Source organism: Chinchilla lanigera, unplaced genomic scaffold (genome assembly GCF_000276665.1).
Source record: "Chinchilla lanigera isolate Chin_1 unplaced genomic scaffold, ChiLan1.0 scaffold00047, whole genome shotgun sequence".
In the NCBI taxonomy this organism is placed as follows: Eukaryota; Metazoa; Chordata; class Mammalia; order Rodentia; family Chinchillidae; genus Chinchilla; species Chinchilla lanigera.
This window is the reverse complement of record NW_004955448.1, coordinates 10,988,489-11,001,855: the sequence shown is the minus strand read 5'-3', so window position 1 is coordinate 11,001,855 and position 13,367 is coordinate 10,988,489. Positions and strand designations below refer to the sequence as shown.

General features: G+C 44.4%; 1 protein-coding gene and 1 pseudogene across 1 annotated transcript in view; both read right to left on the bottom strand.

Moving 5' to 3' along the window:
- Positions 1 to 13,367, bottom strand: part of LOC102005196 — a gene marked incomplete at its 5' end in the record, with an annotated part of 44,459 nt that overhangs the window by 14,951 nt on the left and 16,141 nt on the right.
- On the bottom strand, positions 5,630 to 6,141 carry LOC102022651 (annotated as a pseudogene).

The following is a 13,367-nucleotide window of genomic DNA, read 5'->3' as shown; positions in this document are numbered from 1 at the left end:
TCCTCATGATCTGCTCTCTTCCTTATCAGCCTTTCTTCCCCGCTTCTTTTGGATCAGTCCTGCCCAGAATATTTGTCAGTCATGGAGCAAAACTACACCTTATTGATTTTTTTTTTAAATTTTAATTTTTTTTATTTTAAAGAAAAAAGAACAAAAACAAAATAACAAAAACAGAAACAAAACAACACAAAAACTATGAAAACAATACAAAATTTCAAAACATGATGATAGGAAATCAGTAACAGTTGTTGTATTATTTATTGTATCTTCAAAGTAGTTGCTTAGATTACCAGATACAGGTATGCAAGATTGATCAAACAATTAAACATTAATTGTTCCTTTCAATAAACCAATAGAAATTAGTAGTACAATTATTTTAGCTATCTTGTGTGTGTGTGTATATATATATATATTTCCCTTCTTTCTTTTCTCCTCTCCCTCATCCCAGTTGTTCTTTCCTATTAAGCAATTTCTTTCCCTTTCACAATATCTACTGGACGTTTCAGTTTTATTTACTCTTTCAGGGTCTTACACTACAGAGACAATATAGTGTTTACACATAAGGGTCTAACTTATTTCACTTAAGAGTATGGTCTCTATTTGCATCCATTTACCTATAAAAGCCTCAAGTTTATCTTTTGTTATAGATGAATAATATCCCATTGATTTAAAATACTACATTTTTCTTATCCTTTCCTGAGTTGATGGGCATTTGGGTTGTTTCCAAAATTTTGCTATGACAAATTGTGTTGCTATAAACATGGGTGCACATATATCATTGTGGTATGATGTTTTTTATCCTTCTGGGAAAATACCCAGTAGGGGAATGTATGTCTAAATATTTAAATGTTGGGGCTGGGGATTTAGCTTAGCGGCAAAAGCGCCTGCCTGGCAAGCGCAAGGTCGTGAGTTCGGTTCCCGGTACCGGAAAAAAACCAAAAAAAAAAAAAAAAAATATTTAAATGTTACAAACTAATCCAAATTTCATCTTATTTTATTTTATTTTATTTATTTATTTATTGGTCTCTTTGAGACAGGGCCTTGCTATGCAGTTCCAGCTGGTCTTGAGCTCACTTTGTAGCCCAGGCTGTTCTTCAACTTGCTACGATCCTCCTGCCTCAGCCTCCCGAGTGCTGGGATTACAGATGTGCGCCACCACACCCGGCACAAAATAATCCAAATTTTAAAAGAAGGAGGTGTGCTCTGCTTTGCTGCCTTGACCAGTATGTTGTTGCAATAACCTGGAAAGCTGGATTCTAACTTAGGACGCTTGTTCTGTTCCGGAATGCAGTAGTGCGGTAAGAGCCAGCCTTTGGCCTTCAGCCTACCTTCTTTTTAATCCAGGGTCTCAGCATGTTGCCCCCACTGGTCTCAAACTTCTGGGCTTTGGTGATCTCATGCCTGGGCCTCCCACAGAGCTGGACTACAGGCATGTGCCGCCAGCCCGGCAACCCCCTGCTCCCTGTCTACCTTTCTAGTCAGACACCCGCCTGCTGTGAGTCCTACAGAAAAAGTCCTCTGCAGACCCTGCAAGTGGACCGCTTTGGCCAGAGTGCAGGTGTCCCATGACATGCAGCATGGTCCAGCAGAGGGAGGAGGGAGGCACTGAGCATCATTTCCTGAAGATGTGTCATTCTCATGCTGCAGGTTAGCAGGAGAAGGGCCAGAGCTGGCCCTGTAAGTACAAGTCCTGGATGGCTCTACTTCTAGTCCAGCAGACTCTATTTCTTTCCAAAGCCTCTTTTGTCTATTTCAGGTCACATTTACCTCACCTTTGCCTTTCATTTACCATTGACATCTCTCACTCATTTGAGCGTTTGTGTGTGTGTGTGTGTGTGTGTGTGTTGGGTATTGAATCCAGGATCTTGCTCATGTAAGTATGTGCTTTATCATTCAGCTATTATTTGACTATCTCAATTATATATTCAGCCTGTTATTACTTAGCTATTTCCTAAGGGCAGCACTTTCCTGACTCCCTAGAAAGGAAGGGCTGCATTCATAGTTTATAACATGTAACTATTTCAGTTATACTTCATGAGTACTGGATCAGTTGAATGGAACTCAAATGCTATTATAGTATACTAAAGTGATAATAATAACAACTTCATTCTCCAATTAATGTCTTATTTGATATTTGCAAATGTGACCATATATATATTTTTGCTGTAATTTCAGGATTGTATCACTTGTTTATGCAAAATTAAAAACAGGGCCAAGGACACAGCTGAGTGGCACAGCAGTTGCCTAGTATGCAGCCGAGGCCCTGAGTTCCATTCCTAGCACCACAAATACACATGCACACTAAACCAAAGATAGAAACAAAATACTCTTTGGAAGCATCTTCTTCTTCTTTTTTTTTTTCCTGGTACCAGGAATTGAACTCATGACCTCACACTTGCCAAGCAGGTGCTGTGCCGCTGAGCCAAATCCCCAGCCCCTGGAAGCATCTTCTAAGGGGTAGAACTAGCAGCATGATAAAGATCATTATATATTTAATGTATAACTCCAAAATTTAACTATTGCCTGAAAAATTCTATGTAAGGCAATACACTACAGAATTATTGCCTTCAGCATAGGACATGTTGATAAAAGCATTTCCACATAACTGACAACTTATGAAATAATCAGTTTCCCAAGCCACAGATGTTTCCTAAATAGCTTCTATTTATGGAGTGCAGAGTTAGTCCCTGAACCCTAGAAGTTTTCAAAAGCAAATAAAGACAAAGTTCCTCTTCTCATGGAGCTGACATTCTTGCTGGTTATTACAGGGCTACAGACGCATTTACCATTAGCTGTTACAGCTGTAGCTCCAAGTACAAGCCAGTGAGTAGGGCCCCAGAGTTGAGGAAGGACTGGACAGGGTTAGCATAGCTCTTCCTGCTGTTCTGCACTTGTCATAAACAGGGGATAAGAGGAGTAGCACCCCTCAAAGCCAGCTGCTAACCTCTGTTTTGATTCCATCTTCTTCCTGTGGGCCTTTCCTCACACCTAGAGATCTTATTTTTCTAATGACTATTTACTCAGTCAAGTCCTGTGGGGTCTTGGGCTTGATTCTGAAAACCATAATTAAGACTCCTTTTCAGTATAACCTAGAAGTTTGCCTAAAAACATCTACGGACTATGGAGAACAAGAATCTTCCAGCCAGCTTCCAACAAGAATTTTGGAAGTACTCTTTCCCTGTCAGTTTCGTTAGAGTTTGAGGAGTACTGGTGTTAGATCTTCCCTGAAGTTCTTGTAGCAATCAGCTGTGAATCCATCAGGACCTGGGTGTTCCTTAGCTGGCAGAATGTTTTATTTTTGCTTCAGTTTCATTGCCTGTTACTGGGTTGTTCAAGTCTTTTTGGTTTAGTTTTGGTCACTCGTATGTTTCTAGGGGTCTCCCCGTGTCTTCTGAGTTCTCCAATTTTTTGGCACATAGGTTTGTGAAGTAGTTGCTAACAATACCCTGAATTTTGGCAGTATTCATTGTGATTTTACCTTTTTTCATTGTTTTTTTGTTTTGTTTTGTTTTGTTTTTTTGGTTTTTCTCCGGTACCGGGAACTGAACTCACGACCTTGTGCTTGCCAGGCAGGCGCCTTGCCGCTGAGCTAAATCCCCAGCCCCCCTTTTTTCATTTTTAATCGCATTGATTTGTGTCTTTTCTTTCCTTTTTGGTAAGATTGCCTGTTTTGTTTATTCTTTCAAAGAACCAGCTCTTCAATTCATAAATTCTGTTTTTTTTCCAGTCTCCACTGCATTGATTTCTGCTCTGATCTTTATAATTTCCTTCCTTTTGTTAGCTTTGGACTTGGATTGTTCTTGCTTTTCTAGGACTTTGAGATGCATTAGATTGTTTATTTGGGCTTGTTCTATTTTTCTGATATGGGCATTCACAGCTATAAACTTCCTTCATAAGACTGCTTTTATTCTGTCCCATAAATTCTGGTATGTTATACGGACATATTTTAATTCTAGGAAATATTATTTCTTCCTTAATTTCTTCTGTGACCCATTGATTTAGCAATGGCAGACTACATTTGCATAGTTTCCGTGGTTTTTAGTTTTGTTGCATGTGATCTGATAATACGCATTGTAAAATTTTGATTCTTTTGCCTTTACTTAGGCATGCCTTATTATCTATGATGTGGTCTATTTGGGAGAAAGTACCATGTGCTGGAAAAAAGAATGTGTATTTTGGTGTTGCTGGGTGGAGCACTCTGTAGATATCTACGAACACGTTCCTGCCAACTTGAACTACTGGTGGTACATGAATCACTGTCCCATCAGGCGGCTTGTACCATCCGATAGGACTATCCCATGTTACCCAGTGGGATGGTCATACATGTGCCACCATGTTGAGTGGTTCTATAACCAATATGTAATGTTCTTCTTTGTTTCAGCGTAGGCTTGAAGTCCACTTTGAGAATAGGGTAGCTACTCTTAATTTTTGGGTGGTTCCTGTTATATGGAATATTATTCTCTATGCTTTGATTTATAGAATATGAATTTCATTTTGTGTTAGGTTTGTTTCTTTTTTTCTCCTTATTTGCATGTTTAATTATTTTGTGAAATACACAGAGTAAATACTGTTGGGCTTGATTACATAAAAATAGCAAAGTGTGTTCATTAATTGCCTCATTTCAAATGAATAAAATGTCTGAATTTTTGTTTTCCACATTTAGTAAATTGAGTTTTTGTTCTTCTCTTACTTCAAAATGAAGCCAGCCTAGTTTTCATGTGTCCACTATAACAAATTATATATTTTGCTGTTATACATGTTTCAACATTTTAACTTTTTAGAAGCAAAACAAAACTTCCATTTCCCAAAAACATAATAAAACAGAAATCACATGGGTAAGTTTAAACAATAGCCACCTATGTAGCTAACTAATGTTCCCTTAAACACAAATGCAGACTGGTAACAAAATCCATTCACAAGCCAGGTTATTAATCTGTATTTGTTCTCTCACATTTACTAAATTGCTCAGTGCACTTAGCCAGAAACTAGAATTTCCTGAAAATGCTTAGCTTTGCTTCACAATTCACTGGCTCTAAGATCCTACATGAACTCTGTTTTTTCTGATGTGTCACAGCTGACAATAAACTGAAAGATGTTAGACTCATAACCATTCATGCTGGACTCTCAGATTTGAGCAAAATGCAAAATACAGGCTCCACTAGAGCAGAAAAGTCGATCCTTAATGAAGCAAGCCCAAGACAGCCTCAGATGGGATGTTTCCTGAACATATATGAAAAATGCAGACAGGAGAAGAATATGTAATGCCCATCCTCACAGGGGAGGCAAGAAAGGGGGTGCATTTCAATAACTAGCAAGTGACTCTTTTATGTATTTACCAGCACTTTGGGGCAGACATGAAAAAGAAAACTTGGAGAGCGATACTGATTGAGAAACATTTCAGTGTGTCCATAGTGCAGTCGGAATACAGAGTTCTGTGTATTACAAACAACTGTTCAGTGCTATTTCCATTTATTTCACTTCCAATAATAAATTATTTTCTCTTACATGATTCAACACATATTTTTCTTTAAAATTAAGTCACAGTGGAAGAAACAGTGGCATATCTTTCTATTGAAGTGAGCAAGCTGCTGAATCTTAAGGCCTTAACAAATGTTGTGTCTTATTATTTTCACTGAATAAGACCTTTTATTTTGATAATTCCTGGTGAGCAGTAATTTTGTTTTTCCGGTGGTTTCCATTTGCCAGATGGTCCTGACAGATGTTCTGACACGGTATCCACCGCTTCCAGAGATTCCGCTAGATGGATCCCCTTTCCCAGTTCAGCAGCCATGCAGCCTCCACTCAGAGCCCATCCTGCGGGACTTCTCCATCGAGGCTGGCGGAGGAGTCCCGCTTTGGCTGCCAGGGCTTCGTTCTGCAGGATGTGGTAGTCCTGAAATCCCATGGCTATTCTTTGTGTCATTTTAAAATATTTCTGTAGGCAATGCTCCGAACAGGTGATCACTTCAGGCTTTACTTCTCTTGTTGTGAAGTCCCAAAGGCAGGTTTCTGTAGGCTTATTGTAGGTTCCCAGGAATTCCCTAAACTGTTTTGTCTGATCAGATTCTGACACCTGTGCAGCCATATTCTGTTGGTATGTTTATGAGTCACCTTTTCTGGTGCATGAGTTTCCTGAGTTCTTGAGAAGTAGTTCTCTAACTTCTGCTCAGTGTTTCCAGTGAGGCCTGATTTCTCCCGGGCCTCAAATGCAACCCCAGCTCCCCGGCCTGATCCCCACCCTCGGGATGGGTCCAGGCTCAGGGTCTGTGTCCCCCACACCCGGGACACAAGGCTCAGGGCCCCGCCACCTAGGTGTTTCTTGTATACAGCACACTGTTGGATTTTGATGTAGGGGAGAATGAATCATAGCACATTATTTTAGATAAAGTAGTTTTAGTAAAAGCCTAAGCAGTGCCTTGGGAAGCCTCCCGGGACAGTGTAAGAGCTAATTCCCTAGACCAACTCTGCCCAGGAATGTCTCCCCAAGATAAGGGGCACCTAGGCCTAGGTAACCCTCCGTGACCCTGCCTGGGCAGTTCCATCTCCTGGCCCTAGGTAAACATTATAACCCTAACGAATGCATAGGTTGTAAAAAGCAGACAAATAGAGCATAATGGGAGAAACATCTGTCATGGTTAGGCATGCGACCTGTAACTGACCTGGGGTCCCACAGGATGAGAGAAAGACCATATGGCCACCGGGGTCAGCCAATGTAATATCCTAATCTGTTACCATGGAAACAAAAAATGTATATGAGGTGGAATGAAGTTCGTCCCATTTGCCCACTTCCCTGATTGTCAAATGGGAGGAAGGGTGGCTAGCCTCAAAATTAAACTCTGGTTTTGTTCTCAGTAGATTCAGGTCTCTTGTGGAATACAGTCCAACTTATACCGGGGGGATTTCTGCCATAACATTGTTTCTTGAGCCATTCTACTAATCTCTGTCTTTTGATTGGCAAATTGAGTCCATTCACATTGACAGTTATAATTGATAGGTACTGACTTATTCCTGTCATTGAATTATTGTTGCCCTTTTGCCTTCTTTCCCTTCGACTCAGTTGCTAGCCCTACCTGGTGCATTCATTCTATTGGACCTTTTGGCACTGTTAGCTTCATTGTCTCTTTCTAGGATGTCTGTGAGAACTTTTTGGAGAGTTGGTTTGGTGGTCATGAGGTACTCTAGCTGCGCTTCATCAAGGAAATGTCTTATTTTTCCATCAGTTTTGAGAGATAATTTTGCAAGATATATCAATCTGGGTTGGAAGACGTTTTGTTTTGCTTTAGGTCTTGAAACACTTCATTCTGAGCTCTCCTTGTTTTTAAGGGTTGTATTGAGAAGTCTGTTGTAATTTTGATACGTTTTCCTTTAAAGGTGATTCATTGCTTTTCTCTAGCAGCTTTTAAGATTCTATTCTTGTGTTGGATTTCTGGTATTTTATTTATTTTTTTTTGTCTCTTCTTTTTTTCTTTCTGGATTTTAATTATTATGTGCCATGGAGTGGATTTTTTCTGACCGTGGAAATTCAATATTCTACATGCCTCACTTATGTGTATGTTAAATTCTTTGCCCATGTCTAGAAAGTTTTCTGCTATTGCTTCTATAAATAGTTTTTTAATGCCCTCTGTGCTGTCTTCTGATTTATCATTAACTCTAATTACTCTTATATTAGTCTTTGGATCATCTAGCAGCTGTTTGATCCATTTTTCATGGTCTCTTATTGTTTCTAAGGTATCTTTCATTAGTTGATCACTAATCACTGCCTGTCTTCTGGATCTAATGCTCTAGCCTCACACTGATTGCTTCTGCTGCCCGTACTTTCAATCATATTTTTAACCTCCTGGACTTCTGTTTGTGGCTTTTTCATGGACTCCCATTCTTTTCTGTGCTGGGCTTCATGTTTTGCATCTTTCTTTTTCTCCACTAGATTTTTAGTTAGTGTCTTCTCTAGACTGGCTGATCATTTGTTTCATTATCTGTTTAGTTATCTCTTCTTTGAATTCACCACACCCCTTACTGAGCTATTTTGTTACTCCTTCTGATGCTCTTTCACACATTTCTGCTGTGTGGCTTATGACTTTTCTTCCCTTTGTTGCCCCTGAATTGGCTTTGAGGGAGTTGGGAATTTTTTCAGGCATTTTGTTACCTTTTTCTCAAGTTTCCATTTTTTGTTTGTTTTCTGTGCTGTAGTTTGTAGCTTCTTTGGCCCAGTGCCTTGTTCTTCAGGAATGAGCCACAGTATCTTTTTTATGAGCCCCAGACAATCCAGATATTGGCATATGGACAAAACCAATCAACAGCACCAACTGTATCCCCTTGGCTATGGTGATGAAGTCAACAACAAAAGTGGTGTCAAATATAAACTGGACACTGACAAACCCTAAGAACTACCAGTGAACCACCCTTAACCAGAACAAAAAGGTCTATGATTCTAATATGGACAGTTAGGCAACCAGGTAGTGACCTGTAGTAAATCAGACCGCTGGTTTCTACTGTAGTTACGTAGCAAATTACCAATAGGTAGTGCAAAAGCTCGAACAGACCACTGGACTAATTTCCGTGTCTTGCAGATCCACTCCCTCTAAAGGTCACACCCACCAAACCTGGCCTCTCAGCACAGAATACAGACCCCCTGATCTTCCTGGCCCGAGCTTGAGCTTCTCAGGAGATCTCAGATGACCTATGTCTACCTCTCACTCTCTCCTAAGGCCGTCTCTCACACAGTCTCTGCAGCAGAGCAAGACTTCGTTCTTGGCGTGAAACTGTCCTCCTTGGTGTTGGTCTGATGCTCAGTCGGGTCAGTCCTCTGGCTGTTGTCGCTGCTGATCCATGCCACGTGGTGCTAGAGGTGCCTGGTGTCTGCAGAGAGGGTAGGGTGGGCCCGCTCCTCTCCCATGGGGCGGCGAGTCCTCTCTTTACAATTCTTGCCCCTTTTTTGTTTTCCCTTTTAAACAGATAGTGGTATTTATCTGTGTAAAATGCAGAAAGCAAGCTTGCTGCAGCAGCACATAGGCTTAAGTACAAAAAGCAATTCTGGATCACCTCAGCTCTCTACACCAAAGATTATTACAGACTTTTGATTGTTTGCACATTGGTAGTTTGCTATGTGACTACAAGAAGTCCTCAAGACATTAAAAGACTCCAAATACTTTAAGGCAGGTCTTTCCTAGAAACCAAGTATTTTAAAAGTGCAAAGACTTTCCCTCTCCCAATTTTCTCAAAGCCTTTGATCCTGCGCTGTTGAAAGGATGTGGTAACTTGTGTGGTGGTGCCCACTTGCAGTCCCAGTACTCAGGGAGACCAAGGCAGGAAAATCTCAAGTTCAGCTCTCCTGGGCAATAGAAAGAAAGGATGTGGTCAGCCAACTGCCCCTCTCAGCAAGGAGAGCACTAGTGGGTCTAATCGGTCCCGAGGGCTGTGGCTGCCTGAGTGTCTGGCTGGCATTTACTGTCATCTTTCAAGGTTGGTTCTTCATTACTGTGACAGTCACTATGGCCTGCCAAGTGACGACACCCCCCAGACCCAGACAGAGCACAGACTGACTGATTCTTTGAGACAGCACGCTCCCCCGCTCAGAGCTAGGCTTGGCGCTCACTTGGGGCCATGGCAGGCCCCAGGACCTACGTTCCCGTGAGTCTTTGCGAGGTCACTCCCCCGTTTGGGAGTTCTGTGTCACGGCCAGTTCTGGCAGTCACTCCTCATGGACCAAAATCACTGTCTGGGGCTGGGGATGTAGCTCAGCGGCACAAGCTGCCTGGCAAGCGCATGGTCCTGAGTTTGATTGCCCACACCAAAAAAAAAAAATCTACAAAATCACTGTCTGTTTCCTCCTGCTCAGCTTTTTCTTTTCAACTTTTAAACCCCAGAGGGCTGCTGTCCCCGATTCCTGGAGAACAGAGCTCCGGGCCCACCCTTCTGCAGGCAACCAGCTCAGGAAGCGCTGCTTGCAGACCTTCATCTCGTAAGGAGCCTGGCACCTCCCCCTGCAAAGCGGGAGAAGCCCTTCCATCTTGGAGGGCACACACCGAAAAGTGATGCTACTGAAGCAGAAATCCGGTTTAACTTTCATCCTCTTTCATCTGCTTTGCCTCTCCTCACTCCTTACTCTTAGCTCCCGCCCCAGATACTGCCGCGTTTCTCAGGTTTTCAGGCCGTCAGATCGGGGCGCCTGCCTGCTCCTGTCCTGGGGACATTAGAAAGAAACAAGTGCAAGCAAAGGTGAAGCATAACGTACAGAGACAAGGCCGGGGCTGGGCACAGTGGCGCACGCCTGTAGTCCCGGATAGTGGGAAAGCTGAGGCAGGAGGTTGGCAAGTCCAAGCCAGCCTGGGCAGCTTAGTGAGACCCTGCCTCAGAATTATTTTTAAAAAGGCCTGCGGATGTAACTCAGTGGTAGAGTGCTTGCCTGGCATGTGCAATGCCCTGGGGTCAATCCTAGTAACACACATAAACACACACACACACACACAAGTAAAAGAAACAGAAATAACCATTGCTATAGAGTTTATACTATACACAACAGTGACTGTGTGTGTGTGTGTGTGTGCGTGTGTACTTCAAACTCAAGGATAAATGTACAAATGAAAAAGCACCACAGCACAGGCTCTCCTTTGCCTGCAGTGGATGTAACAGCTCAGTGGTTCAACATCTGATGACTAACGCTGTTTGTTCAAAGCCATTAGCAAGGTCTTTGAGCTATAAAATTTCTACCTAGCAAGAGCCTTACTAGGACCAATCACTTTGACTGGAGGCTTGGTTTGAGTCTTAAAGAGGCCAGCAGAACTGCAGGATGAAAGAACTAAGCTCCTGAGGTTCTTTTCCTTGGGAAGATCGACATTCTTCTTGAGCTGGCCGTTTATTAGCATCATTTCATTCAGAGTCACTGTGCAATACCAGGCGCAGCATCAATGGAGCCCATTTCCCTCACGATGACTGGAGCTTTGTGCTTGGTGGCTGTGTCTGGAAAGATCAGGACAAACTGCGAAGACCTGAGGAAGAGCCTGACCCTCTCAGGCCTTGCGCGATCCGCCTCTCCACCTCCTTCCTTCAGACCTGAAAACAGACAGTGACTCTGTTCTTTTGTGGAATCAGACGGGTGGGATGGGGGAGGGAGGAGGAGGGCACGAGGCAGGAAGAGGTGGGTGCTCGGGGACCCAGGAAGTGTCCTCTTCCACAGTCACAGCCAAACGCAGGAGCGGGGAGGGATTCGAGATTCGCTCCCGGCTCCAAACGTGGAGATTTTTAAAAAAGCACCACATGGGGCCGGGATGGCGTCGAGTGCTAGAGTGTTTGCCTTGCATGCCCAAGGTTCGATCACAGCACTGCGTAAAGAATGGATAAACAGTACTTACAGTTAGTTTCTTTCCTATTTCTGCCAATGCAAACGCGTAGCAATTGCTAGACACTTAAACTTCATTCATTTGTAAAGACAAAGAACTGTACATATATATGCAAAAGAATTGAATGATGTTACAGAACTTCTGGGATCCAGAGTCTCAGAGCACAGGTCCTTAAGGCTGGAGGGATTCGGAGACGGCGGCTCTTATTTGGTAGGTCAGGAAGAACAGAGGCGTGCAAAGGGGCACGCAGCGTGGGTTAGCAGGTTAGTGGCAGGACAGTGACCCAGCTTTGCTCTCACGGGGTGAGTGGCTCATCCAGAAAGCTGGTTTATTCATTCACTCATTCTTCAAAAAAACCTTTGAAGCGGGTTATCCCAGCACGCTGCATGGACGTTGTCATTTTCCGTGTGCCGTCGTGAGAAAGCTCTGCTTTGGAGGATTGCAAAACTCGGGGTGGAGGAACCGGTGAGGAAGGAAACCCATGTGTGAAGCACACTGACTTGACCCTAGAGACTGGGACCTGATGCTGGGCTTGGGAATGTGGGGAAAAGCGACGTTAGAGACCCTAAGTCCGGCACCTGGAAGGGAGCCGGTACCGTTCACTGAGCAGGGAGACACAGTGAAGGGTAGGCAGGGTCAGTGCACACTAATGATTAGGGTCCGGAAGACGTCTGTGAAGACTAGGTCAGTGCACACTAATGATTAGGGTCCGGAAGACGTCTGTGAAGTGATGTTTAATCAGCGGGTTGGGAGGAGCAGGGAAGGAAGCCTGGGCCACACATACGGACTTGAGGCTTCTTAGCGTATCTAGTGACTAAAGGTGTAAGGTCCGGTAGCAAAGCGGCCAAAGGAAATGCATGCTCCCCGGAGAGGCCATCAATAGGAAGGGGGGCAGACAGAAAAGGAATCCAGGCCAGTCACCGCTGTGCACATTTGTAGTCAAGCTACTTGGGAGGCAGAGGCAGGAGGATTCTTGAGCCAGGAGTTTAGGCCCTGACTGGATAACACAGTGTTTGTCTGTCTGTCTCTGTCTCTATCTCTGTCTCTGTCTCTTTGTCGCTCTCTCCCCAAGGGCTTTAGACTCCTGTTACATGCAGATACAAATAACCTTTAATCTCCAGCTTCATCCATGTTCTTAATATGCATAAATGGTGTTAACTTGTTTGGCTCAAGAGGAAAAAACTTTGTTGCCTGAGCGTATGGAAGACACAGAGAGACACGAAGGAAAGGAGACCCCAGGGTATTGGAGTAGAAGTTGATGAGGCCCCTTGTGAGATCTGGGGGTCTAAGGGATAGAGATTTGGAGAAAGAGGCCACTCCTTTCCTTTCCTTTTTCCTTTCTTTTCTGTGTGTGCATTTGTGTGTTTGTGTGTGTGTGTGTGTGTGTGTGTGTGTGTGCACACGCGCACGCGCGCAGTGCTGGGGCTCAAACACAAGGCTTTGCAAGGCCTCACTTGTATGCAGTACCCAAGAGCCCAGTCTGGCGGTGCCCAGCAGAGAGCGAGCGGCCTGAGGGCCAGCCTCTCCTGCTGGCGGAGGAGGTGCTTTGAGTAGGACCTTGCGGAGCCCAAGAGCGCGTGGAGCCACCCTCGGCCACGACACAGCACTGGGAAACCCTGGAGGCTGAGGGTTTGCTGGCGGTAGGAACAACAGAGGAAGCACAAAACCTGGCTTCTTTGTGTCCACAGGCGGGCCGGGGCGGCGCAGGCGCCTGCTGCGGGGGAAATCAGCGTTTTCACAAAGCGCAGCGGGAGCACAGCTCCTTCGGGCATCGCCAGCTTTCTGAACGCAGAGGAAACTGAGCGAAAAGTGGGCGGGGCTGGGTGCGCTCCTGGAAACAGAAGCTCGGAGGTGGTGGGTGAAGGAGCGCGGAGCAGGCAGCGACGCCGAGGACCGCTAGGCCCGGGGCGGGAAGTCAGAAGGAAGGGCCGGCGTGCGAAGGAGGAGAGGCGCCCAGCTCCCGGCCCAGAGCGCTCAGGACGCGGGCGGGCACGTGCGAGGCGGGCGGGGCGGGGCGGCGTGGCGGGGGCG